Consider the following 10,808-nt stretch of genomic DNA (forward strand, 5'->3'; position numbering starts at 1 on the left):
CCTGTCTATCTTCGATTATGCTAATTTTCTCCTCTATGTTGTCTACACGGGCATTCAGGGAATCCGTATTCTGTTTTATCTAATCCATTGTATTTTTCATCTCTAGTGTTTCTGATTGATTCTTCTTTATGGTTTTAATCTCTTTTGTGAAGTAATTCCAGAACTCGTTGACTTGTTTCTCTATATTTCCTTTTACCTCATTGAGTCTTTTGATGATAGCTATTCTGAACTCATTTTCACTTAGTTTACCTATTTCCAAGTTATCAGGACTTAATTCTTTATTTTTATTGTTTTCCTTCTGGTCTGGAGCTTTTATAAATTGCTGAACGGTAGAGGAGCAGTTTTTGCACATGGTGGTAGAATTAGGTTGCAGTTACAGCCTGTCGCCACTAGATGGGGGGGGGGGGTCGAGAGCCGTGTGTTCTAAGCCCTGAGCCTTCAGCCAAGATGGCAGCACCCAGCGCTGGTTGGAGAAGGAGGGGCACTTTCTTTTGCACGCCGACCTGGATTCTGATCAGCTCTTGCTCTCTGGTTTCCCAGGGCCCTGGCTTGATGGGGTCCCCGCATGCGAAGGCTTTCCCGTTAGCGGATTTCTGCTGCATGGGCAGTGGAAGTCCTGGATGATCCCGCAGCCGCGCAGCCCCTCCCCTGCTCCTTCCCTCACCCACCGCAGCAATCCCAGTCTCTAGGGGAGGGAGTGAAGTTCTCTCTTACCCTGTTCCAGCTCCTCTGAGGGGGGCTCCAGCCTCTCTGCCCTCTGTCGTTTTGCTGCTGTGGGTCTCTGATGATATCTGTATTATTGGAGTTGCTGGTTGAAATTCACTTGTTCCGTTTTGGTTGTAGTTTGGAGGGGACAGAGTCCTGGGTCTGCTCACTCTGCCATTTTGCTGATGTCACCTCCGTGCACCATCCAACTTTTTTGCTTTTGATTTTAGATAATTTCCATCATTTATAAAAATAAAGAATAATATGATGAACCTCCAAATTGAGTCACCAGGTCCCACATTAGTGACTCTTGTCCAGTCCAGTCTCCTGTGTTCACCACACCCTGCCCCAGCAGCAAATGTGTCACAGCAAACCCCAGACATCTGGTCTCACTTTATCTGTAAAGTCTCAGTATGAATTTTAAAAACAGGGGTTCTTTTTTTACCCATGACCAGGATACCACAAGCACACCTCAAAGATTACTATAATTCCTTACTATCCAGTCAGTGTTCACATCTTCCCAACCAGCTCACCAACCGGAAGCTCAGGTTTCTCGTTGAGTATCTGGGTGTGGGGTGAAGACCTTGACTGATGACAGACCACATGGGAGGGACAGGAGTGCAGTTTCTGCTGTGACAGATTTGGGGTGCATGTAGCTAGCCCACAGGAGGTATAGCTCTGTGTGGACCGAGAGGGAAGATTGGGAGACACTCTTCAAAGGCCCACACCTCAGAGAGGCCATCTCAGAGGAGAGAAAGAGGAGAGGGGTTGAGCTAAGGCCAGTGCTTAGGCGCAGCCAGGGAGGCATGGACTGTCTCTCCCAACAGGGGCCACTCCATACCCCCACCCCATACACATGCTTCTTACAACAAGACATTGACACTCCTTCCCTGAGAGGGCTTCATGTGCCCCCAGAACTTGGGTGGCTCCATGACTGACTTGGCCCAGAGAGTATGGCTGTGTCCCTGCCAACCTCTGAGGCTGGGTCCAAGGTGAGTCAGCCTACACTAGCCCTCAGAAACCCGAGCCACCACTCCAAATGTCCATCACCCATGGACATAGCTGGCATGCAGCGGGCCTCACAGAGACAGGAGCCCAGGGTTTATGTGACCCCAGCCATTCCTGCCAAGCCCTGCCTATTTGCAGACCTGGGCACATAATCCATGAGGCTTCCTGTAGAGGGCCAGATGGCGAGTATTTTCGACTTGGGGACAATCTGCCATTGTCTTGAAAAGCCTATTGGATCTGTAAATGAATGGGTGTGGCTCTGTTCCAGTTTGTGACTCTATGTTAAACCTCTCACTTTTTTGCAGGGTGGGGGTAACTCATTTCGTGGCACTGGAAAACCAGATGGCTGGAAGAGGGTAAAGCCACAGATGCCAAGGAAGAGGCTGGTCAAGTTAGAGAGAAGACCCCCATGAAAGGAAGAACTGACCAATAGGACTTCATCTAAATGAGAAACTTGCACTCTGCAAAAGACACTGTTCAGAGAAGAAAAAGGAAAGCTACAGAGGGGGAGAAAATATTTGAAAATCATATATCTGCTAAAGGACTCATAAAGAATAAGAATAAAAAACTCTTCAGACTCAATAATAAAACAAATGACCCAATAAAAGATGGGCATGAGATCTGAACAGACACTTCAACAAAGACGATGAATATATAGATATATATGCATATATGTTAAGTGTGTGTGTGTGTCTGTGTATATATATATATACACACAGCAGAAAAATACATGAAAAAGTGCTTAATGTTAAAACCACCATGAGCTGCCACAACATGCCTATTAGAAAGGCCAAGATCCAGAACACCGACATCACTAAATCCCAGCAAGGATTTGGAGCAACAGGAACTCCCATTCACAGCTGGTGGGAAGTCAAAATGGTGCAGTTACCTTGGAGGGCAGTTTACCGGTTTCTTACAAAGCTAAACATGGGTTCACCATATGACCAAAAAGTGCTCACAGATATCTACCCAATTATTTGAAAATTTATGCCCATGTAAAACCTGCATGCAACATTCCCTGCACTATTCATGATCGCTAAAAACTGGAAGCAACCAAGATGTTACATGCCACAGAAAAGAATAAACTGTGGTAATCTATAAGATGAAATACAATTCAGTCATCAAAAGGATGAGTTATGGATTCACTGAACAGTGTGGATGAATCTTGGATACATTTCACTAAGTGAAAGAAGCCAGATCCACACATGATTCCATTCACAGAACATCCTGGAAAAGGCAAAGCCATGGGGAGAAGAATCTTTGGTTTCCAGGGGCAGATGGAGTGGGGAGTGCCTGGCTGTGTTACAGGCTTTTAATTAATACCAGCCTTGATATCAGTTCCCCTACAGTGAACCCAGCATGCATGGGGTTAAAACTGAAAACTCTCATCTCTTTCCCTGCTTCTTCAGTTACTCATAGGTAAATATGTTTCTTTAACCTCTGACTCCCTGAGCTTCACAACCAAATAGGAGTTACAAATTGTTAAAGCCCAGGTGGCCTCACACTAAAGCTTTGGCTGATCACAGGTCCTTGAAGTTTATTACAGGTAAACTGATGTCCAGAGAATATCAAGAAACTGAAGCTTCTCAGGCCCCAACTCCTCAGTTTCCTGGCAGCAGAATCCACCATCCACCAAGGAAGCAACCAAGGACATCCACCTGCAGATTCCCTTACTACCCCCCACCCCGGCCCCTCAGCCCTGCAAACAGCCTCACAAGGCCAAAAGCAGGCCGGTGAGAAAATGCTGACTAACAAGGTCACAGGCTCCCCTCTCCCTACAAGCAGCCACATTCCTTGCAAACTTTTAAAAACCCCTTACCTACGTCCTAATGGGGAGCCAGCGGTTCCTAAGGTGTTAGACAACTGGTACTCCCTTTGCCTGGAAAAGAAAGTACTTAAACTGTTTTTTTTCCTTTTCACCCAAAACTCTGTTCTCGTTATTTGGATTGGTGCCGAGTTCATAGACCGAACATTCAGTAACAGCTGCAAAGGGGAACTTTCAGGATGAAGAAGCTGCCCCTTTCAGAGCTGGAGGGGTGGATGTGGCGGCTCTACATGTTTGTGAAAACCCAATGTAGGCAAATGAAAAAGAGGGAAAGAAAACAACAACTCATCAAACAGTACAGCTGAGATATTTGCATTTCTTTGTAGACTTTGAGCAAAGTATTTTTAAACACCGAGGTGCCCTGGAAACTTCACTGCTTATTTCACTGATTTCTTAATCACATCTGTGCCGTCAAACAAAATGGAACTCACATCAGCAAAACAAACTCGCCTTCTGTCACCCCCTTCCTAGGCAACAAGCCTTGTTCCACGTGCTCTTGGCCTATTCCATGTACAGCACCGTGAGCATCCTGGCCGCCCAGGTGTGGTGTCCCGCGGGGTCCTTGCCTCTTAAGAGTATCCGTGATCAAACAGGACACACTAGTTGGGACTCCAGCTCACACTGTCACAGAGAAGCAGTGATGGTTGCTCTCTACCCTCAACCTGAGAGAGGGCTGGGTGCAGACTTCCCTTTTCAGACTCAGAAACGGCTCCACCCTGGGGGCTGTCCCAGGCCCCCCAGGCTCATCGGGGCTGCTGGACACTCGTCTCAGTAGAAACGTGTTCCAGGTTCACGCAGGGCCTCAGCATCACTGCTGTCATCACGCTTGAGTGTGGATCCTGAAGATGCCAAATAACTAATCAGAGACTCAGCAGGGATGAAGCTTCCCATGAACCCAAACTCCATAAGAGTGCCGAGGACAGTGAAGTGGTTTCTGAGGTGGCTGCTCCCCTTTCCGCCTGCTCTTTCCAGAACATTCCCTCGAGGAACACCAGCTGAGATGACTCCACGGGCTGCCTACAGTAGGGTCCGGCCCCCGGGCCTGCACTGGTAGCAGAGGCTCCAGACCTCACTGGTCCTCGTCACGCTGGCATGCAAACTGAGGCGCCTATCCCTCGTCTGAGAAAGGGGGCCCAGGACACGCCAGAGCTCAGGCCTGGGGCTGCGTGGTGCTGGCACCTGACGTGGTGCAGCAGCTCTCCCGGCCCAGTGCATCTTGGTGGCCCCACCGCATCCTCACCTCCGCCCTCGGGGCCCTGGGAGCCTGGGCTGGGCAGGAGTCTGTTCAGGAGCTTGTTGAAAGCTGAGATGCAAGTGCAGGGGGCGCCTCTGAATGTGTCCTTCCAGGTGTGTCTGGTTCACGTAGAAGGCAGGCTGCTGCCAGGGCATGAGCAAGCTCGTGGCCATGCTGCTCATGTTTCTGAGTGAGGAGGATGCCTTCTGGACACTGGCCCAACTGATGACAAACCAGAGGCACGCCATGCACTGTAGGTGGCCACAGTGGACCGCTAGATGAGCACTAGAGCCCAGGATAGCCTCCCTGCAGAGCTCCCCCAGCAGCAAGGAGGCCTGGGACCCCCACTCAGTCCACGTGCCAATCAGAGAAAGGTACTGCCTCCCCAAACAGCCCTCTGGGTCCTGTAGCCATAGCCCTCGACCCCGTCCTCATCCAGACGATTCTTCCATCCCTGCTGGTCCTTCTGCCTCACATCTGGCTGCCTGCCCAGCTGCCTCTGGGCCCACAGCCAGATGAAAGCGTCTCCCCCTGCCCTGTCTCCCCAGCCTGACTCCAGAGCCCAGGAGATGGCCGTGCACACCCCATCACCCACCCGCAGGCTGGACTCCCTGCCCTTCAGGGCTGGGACCTCTAGGTCCCTGTGGTGACGAGAGTGGGGATAAGGACGTGGGAGGGCGCTGGGGCCGGGATGTCTACCTGACCTTCCGCAAGGGGACCAGCCAGGCTGGGCCTCCGTGAGGGGGTCCTCTGTCCGAGGCCACCCTGAGCCTCAAAGGCAATCCTGCTCTCTGGGAAGTGTGTGTCCAGCCAGGGCTCCGGAAGGCATGGGCACACAGTGTGGTCACTGCAAGGCGGGGGAGGCTTTGGGTTCAGGAGGGCACCTACCAGTGCCCAACCCCACCCCACTGTGAGCAGGCTCCGATTGGCTGGGGGCCTGAGGGCTTCTCAGGCTTCATTCTAGGTTCCCGAAACTGTCGAGATTCCAGGCGCATCACGAGCACGTTCTCAGCAAACACTGCCAGAAACTAAAGCATCGCGTGGTGAGCAGAAGCGGCCCCACCTCCTCCCCCAGGCGCTGTCTCCTTGGCTGAGGGGCCAGGGGAGGTGGGCCGAGCCCTCCTGTGGCTGGAGAGTTTGGACTCATTTTCCTTGTTCTGGTGGGGCCAGGGCGAGCAGGGTCTGGGTGGGGCTACAGGAACTGCATCCACTCAGCCCCTGGGAGTGGCTGCAAAGGCCCCCGCAATAGGGAGGTTTGCACCCACTGGGGGGGCCCTGAGCAGCCTCTGCCCTTCCATTAGGACAAGGAGCAGATGACCTCTGGGATTCCCGTGACCAAGTGGTTCCTTCAGTGCTTCATTGACTGGGTGAGGCTGCCGGGGGAGACCCTGTCCCGAGATGCTCCCAGCCCCCGGCGCCCGGGGAGGGCAGAGCTCAGCCCCAGCCAGGCCCTGCCCGAGGGGCAGCCGGGGCCAGGCTCCACCTGGGGAAGCCCAGGGCCCTCCTTGAGGAGGACCATGCACCTCCAGGCCCAGGAGACGAGCTGCTTCCACCTTGGGTCCTGGAGGAAGTTGGGTCAGCCCGGGGTGTAGATGAACCCTTGGCCAGCTTTGTGGCCCATGACTCCCTCCTCTCAGGTGTTTTCCCACCGGATGGGGGCGGTCTCTGTTATCTCCCAGGTTAGCGGTCATGGGGTCCAGGCCCTTAGGACCCTGAGTGGCCTGGTGGCGAGCACCTTCATCCAGCAGCCATAGCCCCATCGGGATGAGTTCACCCAGATGAGGAGCTGCGGGACCTTGTCTGATGCAGGCCCAGAGGCAAATGGGGGTTCCTGCCCGGTGCCGAGACCCCCAGTGGGCCCGGCTCAGGCTGCCCCTCCCATGCCAGCTGTCTCCACAAATCCTCCTTCTCGCTCACCCTGAACCTCTGAGATGCCTACATCCTGGAAGGTGAGTGCGCGCTCACGGCCTCGGCATACACTGTCCTCAAGGTGCACAGAAGTAGATGAGCCTGTGTGAGCCTGAGTGTGCCCAAGGGGGCGGTGGCCCACTGCTCTGGCCTGAGCTGGGCAGGGCACCCTCCACAGAAGCAGCAGCAAGGGGTGGGCTCTGTGCTGCCCAGGCCTCCCCCTGCCAAGGCACTGCTTGTGGCCCTTCTGGGCCCAGTGGGACCACCAGCTGAGGCGCCACGCAGAACCCAGCAGCCACCCTCACAACATGCCATGGGGGGCAGGGTGGGGGCCTGAGCCTTCCCAGTGGGCCCCCCGGACTGACACACACTCATGCACCTAGAACGGCTCCTGGCGCTGCCCCTGGAAGGCCTGCAGGAGTTTCTGCAAAACAGGCTGGCCCAGCCCTGGGGGATGACGTGGTGCTGAAGCACCTCTACGATCACTGGCTGAGCTACAAAGGATGAAGTGCGACCTGCCCCCTCACCAGGTGGGCTCAAGTGCATGGTCCCCTTGCGACTCCCCCTCTTGGGCCAGTGAATAGTGGGGGGAGCCTCCAGGGCCTTCCTCCCCGCCCACTCCTCTTCCAAATCCTCTGCTCTAAGAAGCTTCGGCAAACCAGGCCAGGGCTGGGGGTCAGGGCAGACGCTGCAGACACTGGGATCAGCAGCCTGGAGGGTTGTTCTCAGGGTCAGGCCAGGGCGGACACGTGGAGCCACGAGGACCCCATGGGGCCCCACCCTGCCTGGGCCAAACAGCCTGGTAGAGATGCTAACCCAGTCTGCTCACTTTCAGAGAAACCGGAAGACTTCCCCACAATGCCCCTGGGCCAGAAGTGAGTGTCCCCAGTGCCCAGGCCTCTCCTTGCCTCTCCCAGCATTGGGACCCTCCCCAAAGAGGACAGGCTGGCCATCCAGGAACCACTTGCTCAGCATGAGCAGCCTGGACCTGAGCCCAGCCAGGCTGTCCCCAAGGCTGAAGAGCAGCAGGATGAGGGGGCCTCCGTAGGGCCCATGGCTGCCTGTCTCTCTGGGGGCCCTGGAGGCTCTGGATCTGGCCTGCATGAGGCCACGGCAGTGGCGTTCCTTCCCAAACCTCCCAGTGAACCATGAGGCTGCCAGCAGGTGGCCCCAGACACCAGTTTCGCGCTGCACGCTGGGTCTCTTTCACTTCAACACCTGCCTGTGCCACCCCTGGCATGTACGATGTGCTCGGCCCTGCAACCCCCCTGAGGCCCCAGCAACAGGTCCCACCCAGCCCCCTGAAGACATGCCATGGGGCCTAGGATGCCCCACCTGGCCTGTGGCCCCTGCAGCCAACATCCCTCTCAGGACACTGACTGGCATGGCTGGGATGGAGCCCTACCATGTCCCCACCACCCCTGACCTGCGTGTCCACAGGAAAGCTGGACGCTTGGGATCCTCTGGAGGAGAAGGTGACAGAGAGGGCAGTGGCCCTGAAGCCCTGGCCAGCCAGCAGCATGCAGTGCTCTTCATGCTGGCCTCCCTAGAGGACAGTGCCCCCCTCGCACGGCACAAGTCCCTGACCCAAGGGACCTGGCCTGGCCTGAATCCCAGGCCCTGGGACGGGAGAAGTCCCAGGAAGGCCCGGTTGTGTGGCCTTGGCCAATCCCGGATTCTGGCCCAAAGCAGGGCAAGCCCTCTTGGAGCAGTATGTGGCCAACTGGGGCCTGGGCATGCCCCCCAAGGCCTTGTCAGTGACTTAAGACAGGTCTGGGAGCAAAAGGCCACCCCAGGAAGGGGGAGGCAGGGGCAGCTGGGCCAGCCCACCCTCACACAAGGTGGCAGGGACAGCCAGACGCCAGAGCCCTGAGCAGCCACCTGGCATGATGGGGCAGAACCCTGAGGCCAAGCTGATGGGGCTGGCGCCCTCCTTAGAGCACTGACAGCCACTGCTCCAGGTAGGCAGGAGGACAGCTATGCTGGTGGGTGTGGGGCTAGGGGCCCAGGTCCCTCACTCTGCAGTCATGGGCAACTGTCTTTCAGGATCCCCAAAATTCAGGAAATGTGACCCCACCCAGAGTCAGAAGGAGGCTCCAGGGTGGCGGACGCCCACCCCCAATCTGGTTTCCACATTCCCTAAGAGGCCTCCCTCGCAGGGGAAGGCACACGCACTTGACCTCCATTTCCTTCTTGCTGATTAAAGATCAATAAAGTGTTTTTGTGTTAAAATGCAAGACTGGCCTGTTCTTGCAGCGCCCAGAGCTTCTCCAGGAAGTGCTGGATGCCTCAGGAGGCTGAGGGCGGTGAGATCTGGGCCACTTGACCAGCCTCTGTCAGCTGTCCCCACAGAGGGGCCACTGGACTGACGAAGCGGAAGTTCCTGCCCTGCCTGTTGCAAGGCCACACACACTGCAGCCTCCCAACCTTGGCCCGGTGCCAGAGTCAAGACCAACAAATAATTTCCTACGATTCAACCTGTGCCCACCAAGCAGGACAGGGCTGGAGGAGGGTGACAGCTGGGGTCCAGTGGGGTCACTTCAAGACTGTGCAAAGCGTCCTGGAGATCTTGGGTCACTCTCTCCACCTGGGGCTGGCTGGGCTCAGGCAGCACTTCCTTCCTTCCTCTGTCTGCACCTCCTCCTTACATCCGCACCTCCACGCCCTGCGTCTGTGCACAAGGACCAGCACAGCTGTCAGAGTGGAGACAGTGGTGTCACCATCAGGAGAGCAGCACCTGCAGCTCATGCGGCCCCGCCGCCCTCGCCCATCCAGGGGCTCAGCTCATGCACTTGGTGCTGCCCCATCTCACGTACCAGCATGTAGAAGGTGACCTCCACGCCCTGGGAAGGAGGGACCAGCTCAGTGGGGACTACCTGCGGGCCCTGCCATGGGCTCAAGCAGAATCCAGCCTCTTCCCCACTCTGCACCCCCACATACAAGGAGCCAGGCCCTGCTAGTAGTAGGCCCCAGGGCCACCTCCATCAGACAGGACTTGTTCCTCAGCCCCTCCCCTACAGGGCAGGGCAGCCCCCAGCTCCGGCTCCGAGCTTGATCACCCTACATCCAGCTCCTGGCTGAGTTACTACCCTGTCCCCAACAGCCCACAAAGGGGTAAGGGACAACAGGGGCCCACAGGGTACTCTGGGGGCAGGGGGGCCACGTCTCCAGGGTCATTGCTCTGGCCTGGCTCAGGGTAGCTCTCTCCAGGGACCTCCACCTTTCCCTGTGTCAGCCTACACCCCGGCCCTGGCCTCCCTCGCTGCCTTGCTGTTCACGGAGACTTAGAGAGCATGGGGCCGCTGGGTCCTGGAGCTGGAGCCAGAGCTGCTGCCCTGTGTGGAGGGGGAGATGGCAGTGAGCACTGTTCCCCAGCTGGGGCAGGTGTGATGGGTCCCTGGTGAGCTGTGGGGTGGGAAGCTGGCTCACCTGGCACATCTTGGCCGACATCTTGACGTAGGGGATGCCATAGCTGTGGGCTAGGTCTTGTGCCCACTGAGACTCCACAGCGCATGTGGCCAGGTCACACTTGCTCCCTACCGCACCATGGGCACCATGCCCACCTCCATTCATGCTCAATTAATTTGCATAAGTCTCATTTACAACTGATGAACACACCAAGGGAGGTCACTGTGCTGTCCTTTTGACTTCTGTCTGCAATTGAGCCCTTTTGTGAGTTGTCTGATATTTTTTAAGTAAGCAGTATTGTTTACGCAATCAGAAAAAAAATCGATTTTGGGCCGGCCCCATGGCGTAGTGAAGTTCGGCATGCTCTGCTTCAGTGGCCCGGGTTCATGGGTTTGGATCCTGGGCGCAGACTACACCACTCATCAGCCATGCTGTGATGGTGATCTACATAGAGGAAGATGCAAAATAGAGGAAGATGGGCAATAGATGTTAGCTCAGAGGGAATCTTCCTCAGCAAAAGTATTTAAAAAGTTAAATTAAATTTTAAAAAAATCTATTTTCATTTTGCCACACAAATAATATGCAGACTTCCACCTAAAATGTCCATCCTTCCCTCTGAGAACTCTCATCTTCATTCTTCCCTTGAGACTGAGAAGCTTCCTGTTGTGGATCCTGAGGAGGATGGGTCCTTGGCCTGGGCCACTCCTCACTCTTGGGAAA

The 10,808-nt window shown here is 55.5% G+C and overlaps 1 protein-coding gene across 10 annotated transcripts in view; it reads left to right on the top strand.

Moving 5' to 3' along the window:
• Window positions 1–9,373, top strand: part of LOC106846657 (zinc finger protein 551-like) — a 53,971-nt gene extending 44,598 nt beyond the window's left edge. Inside the window, exons 2-4 of one of the 10 annotated variants that reach the window (XR_011498452.1) lie at window positions 2,019–7,210; window positions 7,516–7,555; window positions 8,121–9,373. The gene's annotated coding sequence lies outside the window, so the exon portion shown is untranslated. Of the gene's footprint in view, window positions 1–2,018 lie in introns of all 10 variants that reach the window. The other 9 variants (XR_011498456.1, XR_011498447.1, XR_011498451.1 and 6 more) reach the window with 9 other exon arrangements.
• The last annotated feature ends 1,435 nt before the right edge of the window (window positions 9,374–10,808 follow it).

This window comes from Equus asinus, chromosome 26 (assembly GCF_041296235.1).
Source record: "Equus asinus isolate D_3611 breed Donkey chromosome 26, EquAss-T2T_v2, whole genome shotgun sequence".
NCBI lineage: Eukaryota > Metazoa > Chordata > Mammalia > Perissodactyla > Equidae > Equus > Equus asinus.